The 20,000-nt window shown below is 36.0% G+C and overlaps 1 non-coding gene across 1 annotated transcript; it reads right to left on the bottom strand.

Moving 5' to 3' along the window:
- Positions 1-19,299: 19,299 nt before the first annotated feature.
- Positions 19,300-19,425, bottom strand: LOC125347467. The gene has a single exon (XR_007210236.1). It is a non-coding gene; the product is annotated as a U6atac minor spliceosomal RNA (small nuclear RNA).
- Positions 19,426-20,000: the final 575 nt, after the last annotated feature.

The raw sequence follows: 20,000 nt of genomic DNA, 5'->3' as shown, positions 1-20,000 counted from the left end.
ATGTGCTGAAATGATCTAGCACTCAACTGGAATTGAATTTGCATTGAAAATACTTGGAAAATAATTCAACCCTTGAAGTTTCAACTGATCTTATTTTGGCCTTTGGTTATGAAGTCTTTGTTGGATGAGTAAAAAATCTTCTCAATATTAAGAAAAATATATTCTAGTCATAGTGTAGCCCAAGAGCAGAAGAGTAAAGCAATTATATAATTAGGTAAGATCTAGTTTAAACTGTTTAAACATTTGTCTTAATTTCACACTAGGGACTTAACTTGGGTTGTTTGTCCTTAATAAATTAATGAGATGAATAGATATTTGGTTTTTAATATATGGCAATGATCCCAACCTTTGTATTTTTATAGCTATTTCTTCTAAACATTTACAAATAATCTATATTAGTAGGCTAGAGAAATATTTCTTTTAAAAGTTATTTCCTTCATTTCTTCGACCATTACCTCATAACCATGGGTTCTGGTCAAATTGAGCAGCCACTCAACAAGGTTTACATGGTTGTGTATTAGGATTTAGTTCTGGCACTGGACTACCCAGTGTCTGACACTTTTCTTCATTGGCTGGCACTTTAACACGTGAGTCATGCCTCAAACTCCTCTACTTCTTTAACTCCACATTTAATCAAAGCAATAATAGTTGTTGACATCTCCTTCTAGTGAGGGGTAGAAAATCCTCCTCTTGCTGATCCTCCAGAGAATACCTTGAATTCCCTTCTTCAGGGGTACTTAGGAAGCCTCTGGAATATTGATCACCTGATTAAGACATACTCAACATGTTGGAGAGAATGGACCTAGATCTCATCACTTTCACATCTCAGAGCATCTACCACTTCATTATCTTATAGGAGCTAGAGAGATTCCCGTGGTTTTCAGTTCTATTCTTAAGAAGGATTGACCAACAGTATAAAAGGTTCACTTCATCTGGAAAAATTAGAGTGCATGACTTTTTAGCAGTATGGGGTTTCATATAGGGAATTTTATTTGGGGACTCCTTCTTCTGGTGATCTTTTTATCCTAATGGAGAGAAAATCCTGTTTAGCTATGCTGGAGCCGATGGCAATACTCTGGGTCATTCAATCACAAAGATCTAGAAGGATGCTTTGAAGATTCAGTTTATCAGGCATATTCATAGCAAAGGGGATTCAATGCTGCCAACATGGCAGCATTGAATTGTTCCTTAAACATCACTTCAGTGAAGCTTCCTCTGATCACCTTATTTCAAATCTAATCCACAAACACTACTCAGTCTCCTTGGCCTGCTGTACCTTACCTTTTCCACAGCTCTTTATCATTTCTGTATAATGTAATTAGCTTACGTTTGGCTTCCATTACCTTTCTTCCATTCAGATGTAAATTCTACCCTGGCAGAGATCTTTCTTTGATCCATGAAAATTAAGTTGTGTTATTTGAAATGAAATTTCCTATTGAGGTGATGGTTACTACCATGCTGCTATTTCCCAGGAATATAAAACAATGCCTGGTATATATTTAATGACTTAACAGTAAAGTAGCATGAACTCTGCATGTCAGTAAGCAAGCAAGAAAAGGCTATGTGAAAAATATTTTTTACTTGTGATTGTAACTTTTCTTATAATATGGTAATAGACTTCCAGAAAAACTATAGGCCTCAAAGTATTCATTCAAAATATTCATTCAGCAACAGATTCATATATATATAATTATTATCAAACTGAATTACAGAGAGGTTACAGTTTCATACATTAGGCATTAGATACATTTCTTGTACTGTTGTTACCTCGTCCCTCATTCCCCCCTTCCCCCCATGAGTTAGTTGTTTAGTTCATTTTCACCAAACAGTTTGTAACAGTATTGCTTTCGTAGGTTGTTTGTCTTTTTTTACCCTGTGTCTCTCCATTTTGGTATTCCCTTCCAATTTCCTGGTTCTAATACCAGTATACCCGGTTTCCAATATACTCAGATAAGATACAGAGATAGTGTAGGTACAACCACAGGAGGGTGATACAGGAATATCATCAATAATAGAGGCTACAGTTACATATGGCACATTGAAAGTAGTTACAACAGTGATATAACAATCATTTCCATAACATGGAGTTCATTTCACTTAGCATCATCTTATGTGTTCATAAGGGTATAGCTATTGGGCTCCTGTGATCCTCTGCTGTGACTTGCCTAAACCTGTGCTAATTATTCCCAATAAGGGAGACCATAGAGGCCATGTTTCTTTGGGTCTGGCTCACTTCACTTAGTATAAGTTTTTCCAAGTCCTTCCATTTCCTTACAAATGGGGCAATGTCATTTTTTCTGATAGAGGCATAAAATTCCATTGTGTATATGTACCACATTTTCCTGATCCACTCATCTACTGAGGGGCATCTGGGTTGGTTCCAGATTCTAGCTATGACAAATTGCAGCAACAGATTCTTAAGTATTTTTTTTAAGGTAGCATGTACAAAGGGTCATGGGACAAATCACAATAGTTGCTTATACTGTTAGGGAGCGGAATTTTGTGTCTAACCAAGCAGTTTCTGGCTTCTGTACAAATATGCTTTGCTAAGAAAATTATATTATCACTTACCCTACCCTCTCCCCTTGGTAACTAAGTAGTAACCTCACAAGCTAATCAATAAGCTCACATCCTGCTAACAGACCTCCGCAGCTGGCCTTCCTGGTATGAACAACATGTGCTGACTCGGATAAGGGTCATTCCCTCATACCAAGGGCCGAAGAGAAGCAACTCAGCACACTCCGTGCTAAGGGATGATTGGCTAAAATGTATGATTTGTTTTAAAGGAACTGGCTGCCTGCGTGCAGACCTAGTTATAATACTTTGAATTTACTGGCTGAAAAAGCGCGGGCTCTGTTGTAACGGACTGTAAGGTTCTATAAAAAGTCATCCCCAAAACAGCTCGGGGCTCTCAGCCACTGACCCGAACCTTGCGGATCTCGAGGTCACGTGTACCTGGGAGCCCGGGCATGCCTGAATAAAACCCTCTTGCTTTTTGCATCCAGTGGTCCGTGTTTGTGTCCTTGGGTGCGGGTCTCTGAGGGTCTTTCAATACCTCTTTTAAACACTTAGTTCAAGGTTTTTGGTCTAACATAGCCTAACACTCCCACTCCTGCTGAAGCCAGTGGATCAAATCCAGCCACTCTATAATGCCTTATCTACCTGGCTTACTTCTTTCCTTCCCTGTGGCTCATTATGATCAGTCTTTTGTAAATACCCTCATTTCTTTTTCCATCTTTTCCTTAATCACACCTTTCTGTATAATCTGTATAATGGCTTTGGCTTAAAACATTGAATCAACTGCCTATTATTCTTTTGAGAAGGAAACCAAAATTTAAGTGCAAAGAATTATTTAAGGCATGCACGGCTAATAATGATAGTACTTTTAATAATACCAACTAATACTCTTACAAATACTTTGTCAGACATTGACATAAGCATAGTGTCATTTAATACACATAACATCCCTCTCCCAGGTACATTAATATGCCGAGTTTCAGAGAGGTTCTGTAAGTTGTCCAAGATCATCCTGCTGGTCAGTCACCTTTATTTAATTGAATTATTTGTTTGTTGATATCATAATCTGCAAACAGAGATATACTGATGAACTGCCTACAGTGGTAAACAGAACAGACACAGCCAGAAATGGCAATGTTTATCAAATTCTTTTTATGTTCCAAGCATTGTTTTATTTTATTCCTTTCACAATTCTGTGGTGTAGATAGCATTATTATCAAGGGAAAAATTAAATCTTAAATAAATACCTTCTCAAAGCCCTGTTTTGGGTAGATGAGCTAATTTGAGACTGATGGAAAAACCTGAATATGACTTCAAAATTCATTCTTTTTATCACTATGCTATGCTTCTTCCTAGAGATTGAAGCATAGTGGGCCAGAAGGATACTCATAATAAACCATAAGGAGACATGATTCTTTTACATGGCATAATAGACCTCATGAAATGATAATCCAGGCCTGAATGGATGCTTATTGCTTGTCAGCCATATAACATAACATTTACTGCCCTTCATATAACATTACCTTCTTTGAACCTACTACTTCATGGAAATTATGAACCATATGGATTAATGTTTGCCAGGTTATTCATTCTTACTATTTGTATGATGCTGAGCAACCCCAATGTTTGTAAAATATTATCTGCTTAATATATCTAAAAAGACTGTCAAGTTAGAGAGAAAGAAAGTGCTTATAAACATTCCAAACATTTGTTTTGTGTTGGTTAGAGTTGGAGCCTAAATAAAAGCTACAAGTGTGACTAATAATTATAATCTAATTTAGTGCACTGACTTGGAAAGGAGTAATTACTACACAGGACTCTTTAGAGTAAATGATTTATGGATGACCTATAGTAGGTTATAAATTTGGGAAAAGGAGGAGTTGTAATGCAAATTAATTAAGTTTGGAATTGAATAGTTTCATGTTATTTGGATGGATTTGGACTTGAAATATGGTGTAAACATTGTGTTGGCATTTCCTGAATTTGAGGATGAAGACCTAGGCCTCTCTCATGCCAGAACTTCTCTGATCTGACCAGGGAAAAACCCAAGACAAATGACTAAGTCCTTTTTCTCTTGCTGACAAAAAAAATGCATCCACATAAAATGCTTCAGTGCTCCAAGACTATTTTTTTTTAAAACTCTTTCCAATTTAATGATCTCTGGGGTCAACCATAACTGCTATCATTTTAATTTACTGAGTGTGTCCAGTTAGTCAGATGCTATCTCGGGGGATTTCCAAATTATGAAAGATCGGCATTTTGTTGTAAAGGCTGTTATCTGGGTGGAGTATGTTGAGCAGCAGGAACAACTCTGCCTCTCTTGTCTAGATCCTAGTACTTTCTCACAACTGTGGAAAGTAAAACTGTGTCCAGACATAGCTGACTATCTTGATTTTGTAGAGGATCATAATCACTTCTAGTAAGAATTACTGTACTAGATTTTTTTGTGTTACTTATTTTATTCCTTACCATTATAGTTAACAATTATCTGACCAGCATCTATTTCACAGATGAAAATATTGAGGCTTAAATACCTCGCACCTGACCAGAGTAGCATTGCTAATATATATTGAAATATGATCTCAACCCAGAATTGCATAGATCTTAAACTCCTGTTTTTACATAAGTGATAACTTTGAGCTAATTTTTGTCACCTCCCTCATTTTGGGAAATTTTTTTTAAAAAGGTAGGTAATTAAATGATTTGGTAAAAGTCATATAACTAGTGTGTAGCAACTAGTTTTTTTGACAACAGCTTAAGCATACTTAAGTAAAAAATACATTCACAGCAACTTTGGTTATGTTGCTGATCTTAACTTTTTCCCCCTTTCTCTCTTTTTTAAATGTTACCCTTTTATTTACACCATTTAAATTTTGAGTACAAAAGATCTTTCAAATCTGCTTTCATTACCTCTAAAACACATACTGAGATTTAAAAATCTGTTTCTTAACATTGGAAAGAAACAGACCCCAGTGTTGGTGCTGCTTTATAATTATGTATAAAAGCATTCCAAACCCACACATGTTTTACCAGCCCATCTTCCCACCAGCAAATAGAGAAGAAGCCAACTAATCCCATGAATATTCTATTCTGCTGCTGGCATAGGATGGAATGCTGGTGGGACAATGGGTAAGGGGAAAGATAGCTGCAAGACTATAATAAAACACCTTCGGATTCAAATTTTGCAATGGCCGCTCCAGTCAGCATTATTATTCAACTCCATGTGTAACACAGTGGGGCTTGATCTAAAATTTCAGCTCAGTGGGTACCTAACCATGGAAATCAATGTTTTCTCTATAGTAGATAGAGAAGTGCTTCCAGAATCTGTAAGGCTGAAGAAATCTAATAGAGAAATCTGCATAATTAGCCCTTTGACTAATCTTGTTTTTGCCTTGGGCTAACAGTCAATTTAATCTGTGAAGCAGTTTCAAATATTTGAAGTGTAAAGGAAAAAAGTTCAGGTGTTAGTGGAGTTTTCAAATCTGGGGTAAGAAGACTACACTTGGAAAGTCCTCTGCCTTTTGGAATGCAATTATCTCCTGGTGATAAATAGCTTTGTTCAGTTAGTACTCTGAGATGTTTCTGAGTTCCAATGAGTATGTCTTTCTAGACTAGCCAAGACTAGGGATGCCAGCCACAGATGTGATCAGTGAGCAAGAGGAGATGAAAAAGAGAAACTGGCAGAGCAGAGTCCTTACCCAGCAGCATATTATAGCTGCCTAGTAATGATCAAAGAGATAGAAGTAAATTATTTCAGGGAACTGAAAACACACCAGAACAGTATAGGGGATTCTTTGTTTCCTTTTTATTTTTCAACTTTTGACTTGGCATTTCTAGAAGGAACTATGACACATAGACTGTCAAGGTCAAAAGCCAACCTACAGCACCAGATCGCCTGGGTTCCAACCCTGTTTCTCACACTAACTGGTTGTACTGTGCTTTGTTGTCTTCACTGTAGGATGGGTTTGTTATAAAAGTAATCTTATAGAGTAATTTTTAAAGCTTAATCATGACAATACCAATAAAGACCTAACCATGGACATGGTAGCCCTTAGTGAACACCAGCTGGTGTTACATAGTTTATCTTCCCTACTCTGTAATACATACTATGGCTCAAAACACAGTGGACTCTGTCTTCTTCATTCATAGAAACAAAAGACTTCATATGAACCACTTTAGCATCTTCTCATATGTTGGAAAGGTAGAGAAATTACATCATAGGTCATTTGAAATATGACTAGCCTATGAGAAGCATTATGTGTTTGTTCTACCTTTTACCAAATAACTTAATGGGTCTTATAAGGCTTGTAGGCTGGATATTAAGCTTTAAGGCAAAGCAGAAGATCTTAAATTATCCACGTGGAGCACAATTCTAACAAATTATGGAGATGATCACACCTTGAGGAAAGAAAGTGAAGAGACCTAACTGAATATAGGTTTCAGTGTTTACCTTTAAATTGGCCAGTATGTCATGGCCATCAACTCTTTCTGTTTCCCCATTAAGTAAACTTAATCTTTTGCGGAAGGATAAAGCAGTTGAATTAGATATTACAGGGCTTCCTTGACCAGAAATTGAACAATTATGACAGTGAAGAGTAAATGTTTTCCTTACATATTAGTGATGAAGAATAAAGAAATCAGGATACTCTGATGGAAAGAGCCATCAGGCAGAGTTGAAATGTCCATGGAAGGACAGCAGAGCTGTCATTATGTCCTCTGGAGTTGTCATATTATATCCCCTTGAGGTCAATCAACTGTATCTCCTATTTTCCTATGACTCTATCTCATTCTTTCAACTTTTCTTGAGCAAGTGCTTTGTCTGACAGCACTCAGCCCTACACAAACACAGTTTAAGATAACTATTATTGTATAATGACCAGCCATCTTTCAGCTTAAGAAATAGAAATCCTGGCTTATTGGTATATCCTGTGACTGGAGTAAAGGAATAAGAGAGATGAGTGGACATCTGTTTGTTCTTTTTCTCTGTCTGCTGTCCTCTTTTGAATGCATAATTTGATCTTACCATGTTGAGTTAAAGAAGATTAAACTAGACTGAGACCTTGGTATTTGTAAACAAGGTTGTTAAAAGGTTGTTAAAGAAACATCCTTGCTAGACTCAGAAGCAAGACTGTAGGAGATTAGGGATCAGGCAGTTTTGTGGGTGAGGTGACACTTTAATCAAGAAGATTAGAATTTGAGAAAAAGATAAATGTATTTTTTTTCTGACAGCTAAGAGAGATCTTGGGGACTCGGCACACTCCTGGTGTGATTCAGGTGCTTTGATAAGAAGAAGGATGGTTTGTTTTTGTCTTTAACCTTTCTTTTCCCTTTCAACCTTCCAATTTTAGGTTAATGACTTTCTTGCTTTAATATTGTGTATGAATTAGGCCATTGAACAAGGAAACACATACAATGTGCTAATTCATCATCTTTTCAGGCTGCTAATATCAACAAAATTACTGGCTTTTGGGAGAGAAAAGCATCAAGGAGGAATATGGCTCATGCTTCTTAATTTTCTCTGTCTTATAAATTTTGAACTTGAATATATATATATATATATATATATATTTCTGACCTGCTCTTAACTTTGAGAAAGCAATTCAAGGTGTGTTTTATAACCTAAAAATAGTTTATGCAATTGACATTTTATTTTCAAACTGTAATTTATTTCTACCATTAATTTTTGAGGCCCCCTTCTTTATTCACCATGTAGAAATCACTAAAAAATCATTAGCAGATAACCTAGGGATCTGTGTGTTTGTGAAAGAAGATGCTGATTTATTGCTCAATTTGATCATAATATATTTGCTTATGTCAAAGAAAAATGATTCTTTAGAAGTAACTGCACAAAGATAACCAAACTAGAAATTTTTATTAGAGAACACACTACTTTTCCTGAAATTACATCCAAGTTCTGACATTTATAAGCTTTCCTTGTGACCTTCAGTCTTTGTATGTTACTATACTCTTCTAGAAAATATTTCTAGCAGATTTAGTTGTATATAACATATCTGATATTATGTCTATCTCAAAGTAAACTCTCTCTGAAAATTAGTTATTATTTTTTCTAATATGGATTTTTCCCTAATTTCATTAAGTATGAAAAAGCATTTATTTCCACAGAATTATAAATTAGATGAATTGGCACTTAAGTCTCAATTCTTCATATTTAAATGTCTCAAAATTTTTGAGAAAGAAATTTCCAGTTTAAGAAAATATGGCATATATACAAACATATATGTATATGAATTTTATTCATCCATGAGGAAAAAATAATGCTATTTGCTGTGAAATAGGATTGCTGGACCTGAAATAAATCATGTTAATATGAAGTAAGTCAGACTCAGAGAGAGAGTCCATGTTTTCTCTCATATGTGGGAGCTAAATCTAAATTATAAACATATGAAAACGTGGGGCCATATTCATATATATACAAACAAAGTGACTAAAGTATAGCAGACAAAGGGGAGAATTCCAATTGTGTAAATCCTTTGAAAATTTAATTGATTATTTAACAAAATGAATACCAGGAAGCTGAAACATGTTTTGTCTGAGGAGGATGTGACTTTGAGACCCGGCCTTGTTAACTTTTTGCTTAGTCTGATCTTGAACCACAACCTTTCTTTTCCTGCCTCCCTTCTATCTGGTATTACAGGCATTAGCCATTGCTCCCAGCCTTTAAGCTTTTTACTTTTAATTTATGATTGCTCTTAAGTAATTTAGATAAAGGGAGTTGGTTGGAGAAACAAAGACAAAAATCAAACTGAACAAGAAAAACTATATTCTTATTTAGACAGTTGGGTTTGATGGTTTATATGAGAATAAGAATAGCTTGAGGACAATGCCTTAATGCTTTTAACTCAAATCCATTAGAGACAGCCAAATTATTCTGAGCCCAGATTCAGTCTGAGATAAACCTGAACTTTGGCTCTAAGTTACCAAATGCATTCATTACCCAAAGCGTGAAATATCTCCTGTCTGTGGCCCTGGGAATTCAGGCTCTAGGAAAGTGCCTAGAAATGTTATTCCATACAGTTAGAATAAAAGAGCCCATAAATAATGACACCATGTTAGAATCATAGACGGTGCAGTCCACTCTTCATATATGGCACACTGCCACCCAGATAGGGCAAGTTAATGTATAGAGCAGGATACAGAGAAGTTCAGTGCCCACATATTCTGTTTCTGCTCTCTAGAATCTAGGGAGACAACAAAAATCACAGATCGTGCCAGAACTATTTCCTTTGGAATTTAGCATTTTCATCTGTGCCTTAATTGCTTTCTCGCTGCCATTAGGTAAAGGAAGAACAATAAAGTCATTCTGCTGGTGGTACTTTAAAAGACAATATTATCATAGAGATCCTGTCTAAATTTTAGAAGTCTAATAAAAAGAAATGAAACAGGAAAGAAACATCTATAGAGCTTAAAACCTAGAAAGGCCTGAAGGGTATCTTCCATCCACCGCTTTCATTTTATCGATGAGAACATGAAGAGAGAACTTGCCTTATTGCTGTAAGGGAGAGCTGTTCTCAAGGAAGTAAAAGAAATGTAGGCTTACGGACTCAGTTCATTTCCAAAGATCTATAAAGTTGTCTAACTTCCTATGAGCCACATGTGTTTTCTCTTTACTTGGGTATGGGTGATAGAGTCTGTGGGCTCTGAAGGAGTCTAATCTTTAGGCCTAGTTGGATTCTAACCATGCCATTCCAGAGCCTTGGTCAAACTTATCCTAAGCCATCTCTGCCTTTGTAGAAGACTAGTCTAGTTGGTTATCAGAAGAGTCCATAAGCTTATATTGGGTAAGAATGTATCTGGTAGGAATCCTAATGTCAGAAAAGTATTCACATATCTGATTTTCACATTGTCACTAAATCATAATATGGTGTTTTACTAGCCCACGCCTGTTTAGAAAAGCAAGGGAAACCTGGAAAGTATTTTCTATTCTACCTTCCAGATTTCTTTAATATATGGGCCTAGGAAAAAAGATTGGCTTCCTTCCCCATATCTTCAGCTGTCATCTGCTGCAATGAATCAGCTTCAATTCCTTAAGTTGTATTATTTTCATTTTCCTTGCCATATAATGGAAAATATAAAGCCCCTCAGGCATATAATATGGAAGAAATCTTGGGAGGAAATAGGTGAAACATGTTCTTTAGAGGATTAATGGTTGCTATTCATAACCTGCTTACTATGTGTTAGACACATAAGTATTGTCCTATGATCCTTTCACACAAAGTTTGCCTTTCTAGTTACTCGGTATGTGGTAAGCATTTTGTAGTTGAATGCTATATAAACCTCATTCTAGAGAATCCTATGTCTGGCCCCCAACTATTGTCTTTGCTATTTCTAAGTTCAAAAGTAGGATTTTTCATGTCTTCTTTTGCATTTTGAAGTTTGTGCTTAAACACTCATCCCATGCCAGATATTTAATATAGTAGTCTTGTTTTTGTTGTTTTTCCATTTCACCTACATATTTCTTTTTGGATTTGTACCTAATGATATTAAAAGGATTATTATTGCATAGGCAGATTCGAATACAATTTCAATAAACATTGAGAATAATTTTTAAAATTTCCCTTGTAATTGAATGAAACATTTTTTTCAATGTTTGGCCAACAATTGTCATCTATCATCTGGACTAGTTTTGAACACATACCCAAAAGCAGACAGATGCGAGAGAATGAAATGGTAATCTACATTTGAAGATTTATCTCTAGAATGCATTCTGAAAATAAGACTCTTAAAACTCAAATTTGAGTTCTTCTAAGTTATTTTTATAACTTCCAGAACACCTTCATTTCCCCTTAGCTTAGAAGTAAGATTTCCCCCTTCCAACTGTTTGTGCAGAATTGATTGCTTCCCAGGTTCCTGCTGAATTATTCTCTGTGGGTTCTGACCTGCTACCAGAACTAGTCAGCACCTCATCTCTACCGTGGCCCTTTTCTATGTCAGTATACTCTTGGTGTTCTGCCAGCTTAAGTGTTTTCTGAAGTTTCTGAAGGACCCAGAGAAAGAAGGAAAGGGAAGGCTTCTGTTGATATCTGGTCCTTCATCAATCTCTATAAGTCCTCATAATCTAAATATGACCTTTGATTACAAGTATTTCTTAAAATGGATCTGAATGGGAATAGTTTTACTTAGGGGAAATAAGTTTTCGGGTCAAATAAATGTGATAACTGCTGACTTAAAATTAAATGTTTTCTTTATTGCAAAATGGCTTTAAGCTTTTAATTTGCTAATGTGCATTTTGAATCACTTAGAGGGCTCTGCAGCTTACTTTCCTAAACTCATTTCACTTCAAAGTTGTTTTTTTTTTTTTCTGGGAGCATGTTTTAGGACTAATATTTTATGGAACATGACTTGCTAAAACTCATTTCAATTTTTCTTTCTTTTTTATTCTAATATTCACCAATCTTCAGACATTCGGTTATCACCTTCATAATTAATTCTTGATGTTACTTACCTTTAATTATATTTTTATAACTTAAGTAAATTTATTGCAGAAAGAAACTTCCATGAGAATGAAAAAATACTTGTCATAAATGGGAAGTAACTATGAAAATAAGTAGAATAAAAAATGAAATGAAAAAATGAAAGAATGGAAAATAATTTCTGAAAAATTAACTTGAAAAAGTAAGTTTATGGTGATGGAGTCAGATAATAATATATTGTTTTGACTTATAAGTATAAGTTCATTTTGAGAAGAATGGAGCTAGTTTTGATGATTACAAAAAATCATTAGTAGGTTTTTTTTCTTCTTAATTGTATTGAATTCAGTTTCTCTGTGCACATAGCCAAACTGACTGGGTTATTGAAGTACTTTGTATGAAAGAGCTGGATATTAAGCACTGCTTTCTTTCTATTGTTTTCCCATTTATTTGATTCCTTAGCTAGGTTCTCCTCTTTCAAACAAAGCAAACATACCATAGTATATCTCCTACGATCAACAAATACACTCATCAGTGTCTTTGAGAACCATGATAACTTACAGACATCTAGAAAAGAAAATTTATTATGGGATTGGCTTAAGAGATTACAGAGGCTGAAGATAATCACATAATTACAACCTGCAATTTGAAGAGCCAGGAGTGCCGATGGTATAATTCAGTGGGAATTTGAAGATATGTGAGTCATGGAAAGCAACAGTATAATTCTCAATATGCAGCTGGAAACCTGAGAATTTGACAGGGCTGAGAATGGTGTATGGGGCATTAGTGTAGGTCTCACATCTTAAGGCTCAAGGACCAGGAGCTCTGGTGCCTGAGAGCAAGAGAAAATGAATGTCTCAGCCCAACAAGAGGGAGAACAAACTTATCCTTCCTCACAATGATGAATGCCAATGTTCTTCACTCAGCCTAGTGAGTCAAATGCTAATCTCATCCAGAAACCCCAGTGATGAGGGCCATGACAAATTTACACACCAAATTAGCCATCAGAACCAACAGTAGCATTGTTTCCATATTTGTTCATAATTCACCTGATGTTTCCATTCCTACTTATTTTTAAAACTGGGGCCAGAAACTCTGTTGAAAGCTATCCTGGAATGATCTAAATGTTTTCATCCTAACAGTATGTGAGAGAAATAGCATCATTTCATTTTATAGATAAGAAAACAGCAATGTAGGGTTACAGAGTTAGAAAATAATGAGAACTGGAGTTCAATCTCAGGTCCAACTGAATAACAATCCTATACTTATATCCATGCTGTTCTATTACTTCCCTTTGGGATATATGGAAAAACTCAATGATGTTCATTTAAAGAAGTACCTACAAACAGGAAAATTGGAAGTGACAAAGGGAGGCCACAAATGGCATGTGGATTCTGGAACAGAAATAGCCCTTCTTTAATAAAGTCTATGAGAAGAGAGATCCATAGACGGCATTTGGACCATGATACAAGAGATGCTTCACATGATGGAGGTTTCTAGAAGGCTAAAATCTTAATTTTTAACATAGAAGAACACTCAGACAAATCACACAATGATTTACCTCCTTTGCCCCAACCTTCTATTTTCAAGTGTGTCATGAAATAAGTCCTAGGAAAAGTTTAGTATACTTTTTTAAAGCAGACTTTTGTCTCATTTTTAATGTTATAAAGTGTTATAAGTATTAGACAGTAAAACTGGAAGTTTTGTCTAGAAAAGAATCCAGAAAAAGATTTGTTGCAAATATTTTCTGAAATTTCTAATAAAGTTGTTTGATAAATATAGAATAGGTTAAAAAATTTTCTTTCTTTCATCCTTTCTCCTTCCTTCCCTTCCTTCCTTTGTTTCCTCCCTCCCTCCCTCCTTCCCTCCCTTCCTTCCTTTCCTCCCTCCCTCTCTCCTTTCCTTCCTTCCTTCCAAATCTCTTTCTTTCTTTCTTTCTTTCTCTCTGAGCACAGGACTCAAATAAAATTACAACCAAACCTAAGTCCCCCTTTTTAAATTTAATTGAATTTTATTCTAAAGATGATGTACAGAGGGGTTATAGTTACATAAATAAGGTAATGAGTACATTTCTTGTTGAACATTGTTACCCTCTGGCTTGTTTTTCTCCCACTTTCCCTTTCCCTGGACTCCAAGTTGTCAAGTTTATTTCCAACCTAGCATCTTGTAAGTATCGCTGTTGCATTGGTTCACCTTTTGTCCTTTATCTCATTTTGTTATCCTCCTTCCCTTCCCCAAATCAGATAAAGATATATACAAGAAGCAGGGTACCAGAATAAAAAGCTGACTACAGGGGATAAACCAAAGGTGGAAAAAGGAAGAATTTCATACAGTACATTAAAATCAACAACATCAACAACAACAAACCCTCTTGTTTCCATATCTTGGAGTTCATTTCATTGAGTATCATTTTATATTGTCATATGTACATATTGATTGAGCTATTGTGATCCTCTGCTAGGACTGTCCTAGACATATACTAATAATTACAAATGAGATAAACCATGGAGCCTGTGTTTCTTTCAGTCTGGCTTACTTCACTTAACATGTTTTTGTTTTCCCCAATTCTTTCCTTACAAATGGGGCAATGCCACTCTTCTCATGGAAGCATGGAATTCCAGTCTTCTTTTTTTATGATCATGTGCAATTTCTGAGCTGAGGTCCATTTCTGCAGTAAGAAGCTGGATTCATCAGATTTAAATGGAGTGATAATGATGTTTTAATTCTTGGAGATTTTGTGAGTATAATGTGAGATCCTCCATTGGGATGGCCACTTTGGTTTAAGGGAAGTATAAGGTCCATGATATCATTTGAAACATGATGAAACAGACACATATTCTTCATATGTGTTTCTCATTAGCCAGCTACTGGAAGCTGTCCATCAACACTGATAATTTTGTAATGGCTTCCAAATGATGTTACATTTAAATAGCCCTCTCTGGAAGAATGGTTTTCCATCCCTGAATGTGAAGCATTGATAACACTTAAGTACTTGATTTAACACACACTCCACTCCCTTTTTTTCTTAAACTTGAGGATGGCTCTCTACCACTTGTGTCATGCCTCCACTTCCACACTTTCTCTTTGACAATATTGAGGTTTGAACTAAAGGCCTTGTTTTTATGCAAACACATGATCACTTTGCCCACACCTACAGCCAAAGGTGGACTCAACATTTTATGTGACTTGCACCCTTTAGACGTAAATAGTCTTTGTCAACACCACCAGGCATCAGCATAGCTAAACTTCTAGATTGTACTTGTGAAATTAATTCAACAAATACTGAGCACATACAGTAGATAAGGCTCTTAGAAGATGTTGGGCTCTAAAAGCTGAACTAGACAGTTCTAGATTTTAAGGAGTTTTTAGCAGGGATTACAAATTGACTAAATAAGGCAGGAAGAATTATCATATTTGATACTAAGAACTACCTTATTATCTAGCTTTAAAACAAGTCATTTTATTTGAAATCAGTTTATATGTCTTTAGATATTGTATATATTATGAATTTCACCTATCCCTCTCTTTTCTTAAATTATACTCAATTATATTTCTCTTTTTTATGTAAGTAAATCACATTTGAAAATGATCAGCATTCATTTAGAAAACAAATTACAGATTAACAATAAAAAGCCCTCTTTCCCTGATGTTTATGACAAACCTTCCAAAAAGCACACACAGAAAGCAGTGTCCGTGATAAATTAAACAGTACTTTAAATATTCACACAGTGAAACCAAAGAATATTCTTAAGAGAAGATCACAAGGGCCCAATATCTATGTGCACATAATCATATAAAATGATGCTTCTTGAAATGACCTCCAAGAAATGGAAACAACATTTTTATTTTACTTTTTGTGTGTTTTTCATTATTTCTCTTCTTGTTGTTTTTCGTTTCTTTTTTTTTTTTTTTATTATTATCAAACTGAATTACAGGGAGGTTACAGTTTCATACCTTAGGCATTGGATACATTTCTTGTACTGTTTGTTACCTTGTCCCCCTCCCCCCCCATGAGTTGTTCAGTTCATTTACACCAAACAGTTTTGCAACTATTGCTGTTGTAGTTGTTTGTCTTTTTTTTACCCTGTGTCTCTCGAATTTGGTATTCCCTTTCAATTTCCTAGTTCTAACACCAGTATACACGGTTTCCAATATACTCACATAAGATACAGAAATAGTGTAGGTACAATTACAGGAGGGTGATACAAGAAGATAATCATTAACTGAAGCTATAGTTACACATGGCACGTTGAAAATAGTTACAACTGTGATATAACAATTGTTTCCATAACATGGAGTTTATTTCACTTAGCATCATCTTATGCGTTATAAGGGTATAGCTATTGGGCTCTTGTGATCCTCTGCTGTGACTTGCCTAAACCAGTGCTAATTATTCCCTATAAGGGAGCCCATAGAGTCCATGTTTCTTTGGGTCTCGCTCACTTCACTTAGTATAGGTTTTTCCAAGTCCTTCTATTTTCTTACAAATGGAGCAATGTCATTTTTTCTGATAGAGGCATAAAATTCCATTGTGAATATGTACCACATTTTCCTGATCCATTCATCTACTGAGGGGCATCTGGGTTGGTTCCAGATTCTAGCTATGACAAATTGTGCTGTGATGAACATTGTTGTGCTGGTGGCTTTAGTGTGATTTTGTTTGTGTCTTTTGGATAGATGCCCAAAAGTGGGGCTGCTGGGTCATAGGGGAGTTCTATGTTTAGCCTTTAGAGGAATCTCCATACAGCATGCCAGAGTGGCTGAACCAGTTTACATATCCACCAGCAATGAAGTAGGATTTCCTTTTGGCCATATCCCCTCCAACAATTTTTATTGTTAGTTTTCTTGATATAGGACGTTCTTACTGGGGTGAGATGGAATCTCAATGTTGTTTTGATTTGTATTTCTTTTATGGCCAGTGACGTAGAGCACTTTTTCATATGTCTCTTGGCCATTCTCAGTTCCGTCCTGTGCCAAGGAGCCCAAGTGTTTCCCCTACTCCTTCCTTTAGTGTTTTCAGGGTGTCTGATTTGATTTTGAGGTCTTTGATCCATTTGGAATTGATTTTGGTGCAGGGTGATATATGAGGATCTAGTTTTAGTTTGTTGCATGTGTTGAACCAGTTTTGCCAGCACCATTTGTTAAAGAGGCTATCTTTCTCCCAAACTGTTGTTTTAGGTTCTTTATCAAAGATTAAATAGGCATAATTCTGTGGGTTCATTTCTGGGTCTTCAATTCTGTTCCATTGGTCTTCAGGCCTGTTCCGGTGCCAGTACCAAGCTGTTTTTATTACTATAGCTTTATAATACAGCTTGAAGTTGGGTATTGTAATTCCTCCAGCACTGTTCTTTCTGCTTAGGATTGTTTTTGCTATTCTGGGTCTTTTATTGTTCCATATGAATTTCTGGATTTCTTCCTCTATTTCATTAAAAATGGTGTTGGGATATTAATGGGTATTTCATTGAATTTGTAGATAGCCTTTGGCAGTATTGCCATTTTGATTATATTAATCCTCCCAATCCATGAGCATGGGAGGTTTTTCCATTTCCTTAGTTCTTCCTAAATTTTGTTTTTCATGTTTCCAAAGTTCTCATCATAGAGGTCTTTCACTTCCTTGGTTAAGGTTATTCCTAGGTATTTTATGTTTTTTTCAGGCTATTGCAAAAGGATTTACTTTCCTGATTTCAGCCTTGGTCTTTGGGTCGTTAGCATAGAGAAAGGCCGTTGATTTTTGAGGGTTTATTTTATATCCTGCAACTTTGCCAAAGTTTTGGATAAGCTCTAGTAGCTTGGGGGTAGAGTCTATGGGGTTCTTTAGGTATAGGATCATGTCATCTGCGAAGAGAGAAAGTTAAACTTCATCTTTTCCTATTTGGATCCCCTTTATATTTTCTTCTTGCCTAATTGCTCTGGCTAGGAATTCTAGTACTATGTTGAAGAGCAGGCGAGAGAGTGGAAAACTCTGTCTTGTTCCTGTTTTTAAAGGGAATAGCTTTAGTTTTTCACCATTTAGAGTTATGCTTGCTGTTGGTTTGTCATAAACTGCCTTGATTATATTCAGGATTGTTCCATAGAATCCCAGTTTTTCCATGGCTTTTAGCATAAATGGGTGCTGGATTTTAACGAATGCCTTTTCTGCATCCAGAGATATAACCATGTGGTTCTTTACCTTGCTCTGGTTGATGTGGTGGATTACATTAATTGACTTGCGTATATTGAACCAACTTTGCATCCCTGGGATGAATACAGTTTGATCATGGTGTATGATTTTTTTGATGACCTGTTGAAGTTGATTGGCCAGTATTTTGTTGAGAATTTTTGTGTCTATGTTCATCAGGCAAATCGGTCTATAGTCCTCTTTCCGTGATGAGTCCCTGCCTGGTTTTGGGATTAGGGCTATACTGGTGTCATAGAATGTGTCTGGTAGCGAACGTTCTCTTTCAGTTTCATTGAAGAGTTTGAGAAATATTGGTGTGAGTTCTGTTTTGAAGGCCTTGTAGAATTCTGCAGTGAATCTGTCTGGACCTGGGCTTTTCTTGGATGGGAGATCACTTATTGCCCTTTCTATTTCATTACTGGATATGGGTCTGTTTAGAAGATTTAAATCTTCATGGTTGAGTTTCGGGATATGAACTTTTTCTAGGAAATCATCCATTTCTCCCAGGTTCTCGAATTTGTTGGCATAAAGGTTTGCAAAATAGTCCCTTATTATGGCCTGAATTTTGGTTGTTTCTGTGGTGATGTTACCTGTTTCATCTCTTATCTTGTTTATTTCAATGTGCTGCCTTCGTTTTTTGGTCAGGTTTGCTAGGGGTCTGTCTATCTTGTTGATTTTTTCAAAGAACCAACTCTTTGTTTTGTTGATTCTTTTGATGTTTTTTTCCATCTCTAATTGATTTAATTCTGATTTGATTTTAATTATTTGCTTCTGTCTATTGACTTGGGGTTTGACTTGTTCTATTTCAAGGAAATTAAGGTGCTTTCTTAAATGATTGAGTTGCTGTTTCTCCAGTTTGTTGGTGTATGCATTCAGAGATATAAATTTTCCTCTGAGTACTGCCTTTGCTGTGTCCCAAAAGAGCTCGTACTTTGTGTCCTCATCTTGGTTGAATTCCATAACCATTTGAATTTTCGTTTTAATTTTTCAATGACCCACTGATGGTTCAGCAGTGTGTTTTTTAGTCTCCATGAACTGTAGGATTTTCTGTGGTGGCTATTTGAGTTGAGCTCTAATTTTATTCCATTGTGGTCTGAGAGAATGCAAGGAATAGTTTTGATACATCTGAATTTGTACAGATTTTCTTTGTGCCCTAAGATGTGATCTATTTTGGAGGATGTTCCATGTGCCACTGAGAAAAAACGATGGTAAGATGCCACGAAGTAGGTGGCACTGCCTTAACCGTATGCGTGTTGTCAGGCCCAAGGGCCTCTTCCAACCTTGTCAAGGGGAGTGCTAACCTTCTCTCCTTTCATACAACACTCAATTATATTTCTTTCCTAGATTAAGTAGAGATTTGAGGTGGGAGCTCTGCTTTACTAATGGGGTTGCATGAAGAATAGTACAACCTAAGAAAAATAATATCTTAAGAGCTGATTCTGCAAAATGCTCACTGGCAGCCAAAGGCAAACCTGGGCATAACTAATTTGGTCTATTTAATAGTTTTGCTGAGACAGTCACAGAGCTGTCTCTTCTACCTGCTCTGTAAAACTGTTTCCTGTTCTAGTCACTCAAGTTCTAGAAGAGGTACAAATGAAGAGTAAATGTAAAATGTAGACTGTATTCTAAAATCCATTGGATGAAAAGGTTAGATGGTGAAGTGTAGCTACACTTACAAAATAAAGCTCTGTAGGGAAGACATTAAAAAGAAAAAAGAAAAGTTAGATCTTACTATGTTGGATCAGGCTATAATTTTGTAAGCCCAGCTTGCTGTTGTTTAAATTTCACCAGCAGCAGGGAGAGATGTCACCATTAGAGTCACAAAGTACAATAACTGGAAGGGAAGTAGATTAGCAGGTTTTATAAATGGGTAGACTGAGTGAGCAATACCTAGGTCC

Source organism: Perognathus longimembris, chromosome 2, assembly GCF_023159225.1.
Source record: "Perognathus longimembris pacificus isolate PPM17 chromosome 2, ASM2315922v1, whole genome shotgun sequence".
In the NCBI taxonomy this organism is placed as follows: Eukaryota; Metazoa; Chordata; class Mammalia; order Rodentia; family Heteromyidae; genus Perognathus; species Perognathus longimembris.
The sequence above is the reverse complement of the archived record's forward strand: the minus strand, read 5'-3'. Positions and strand labels throughout refer to the sequence as shown.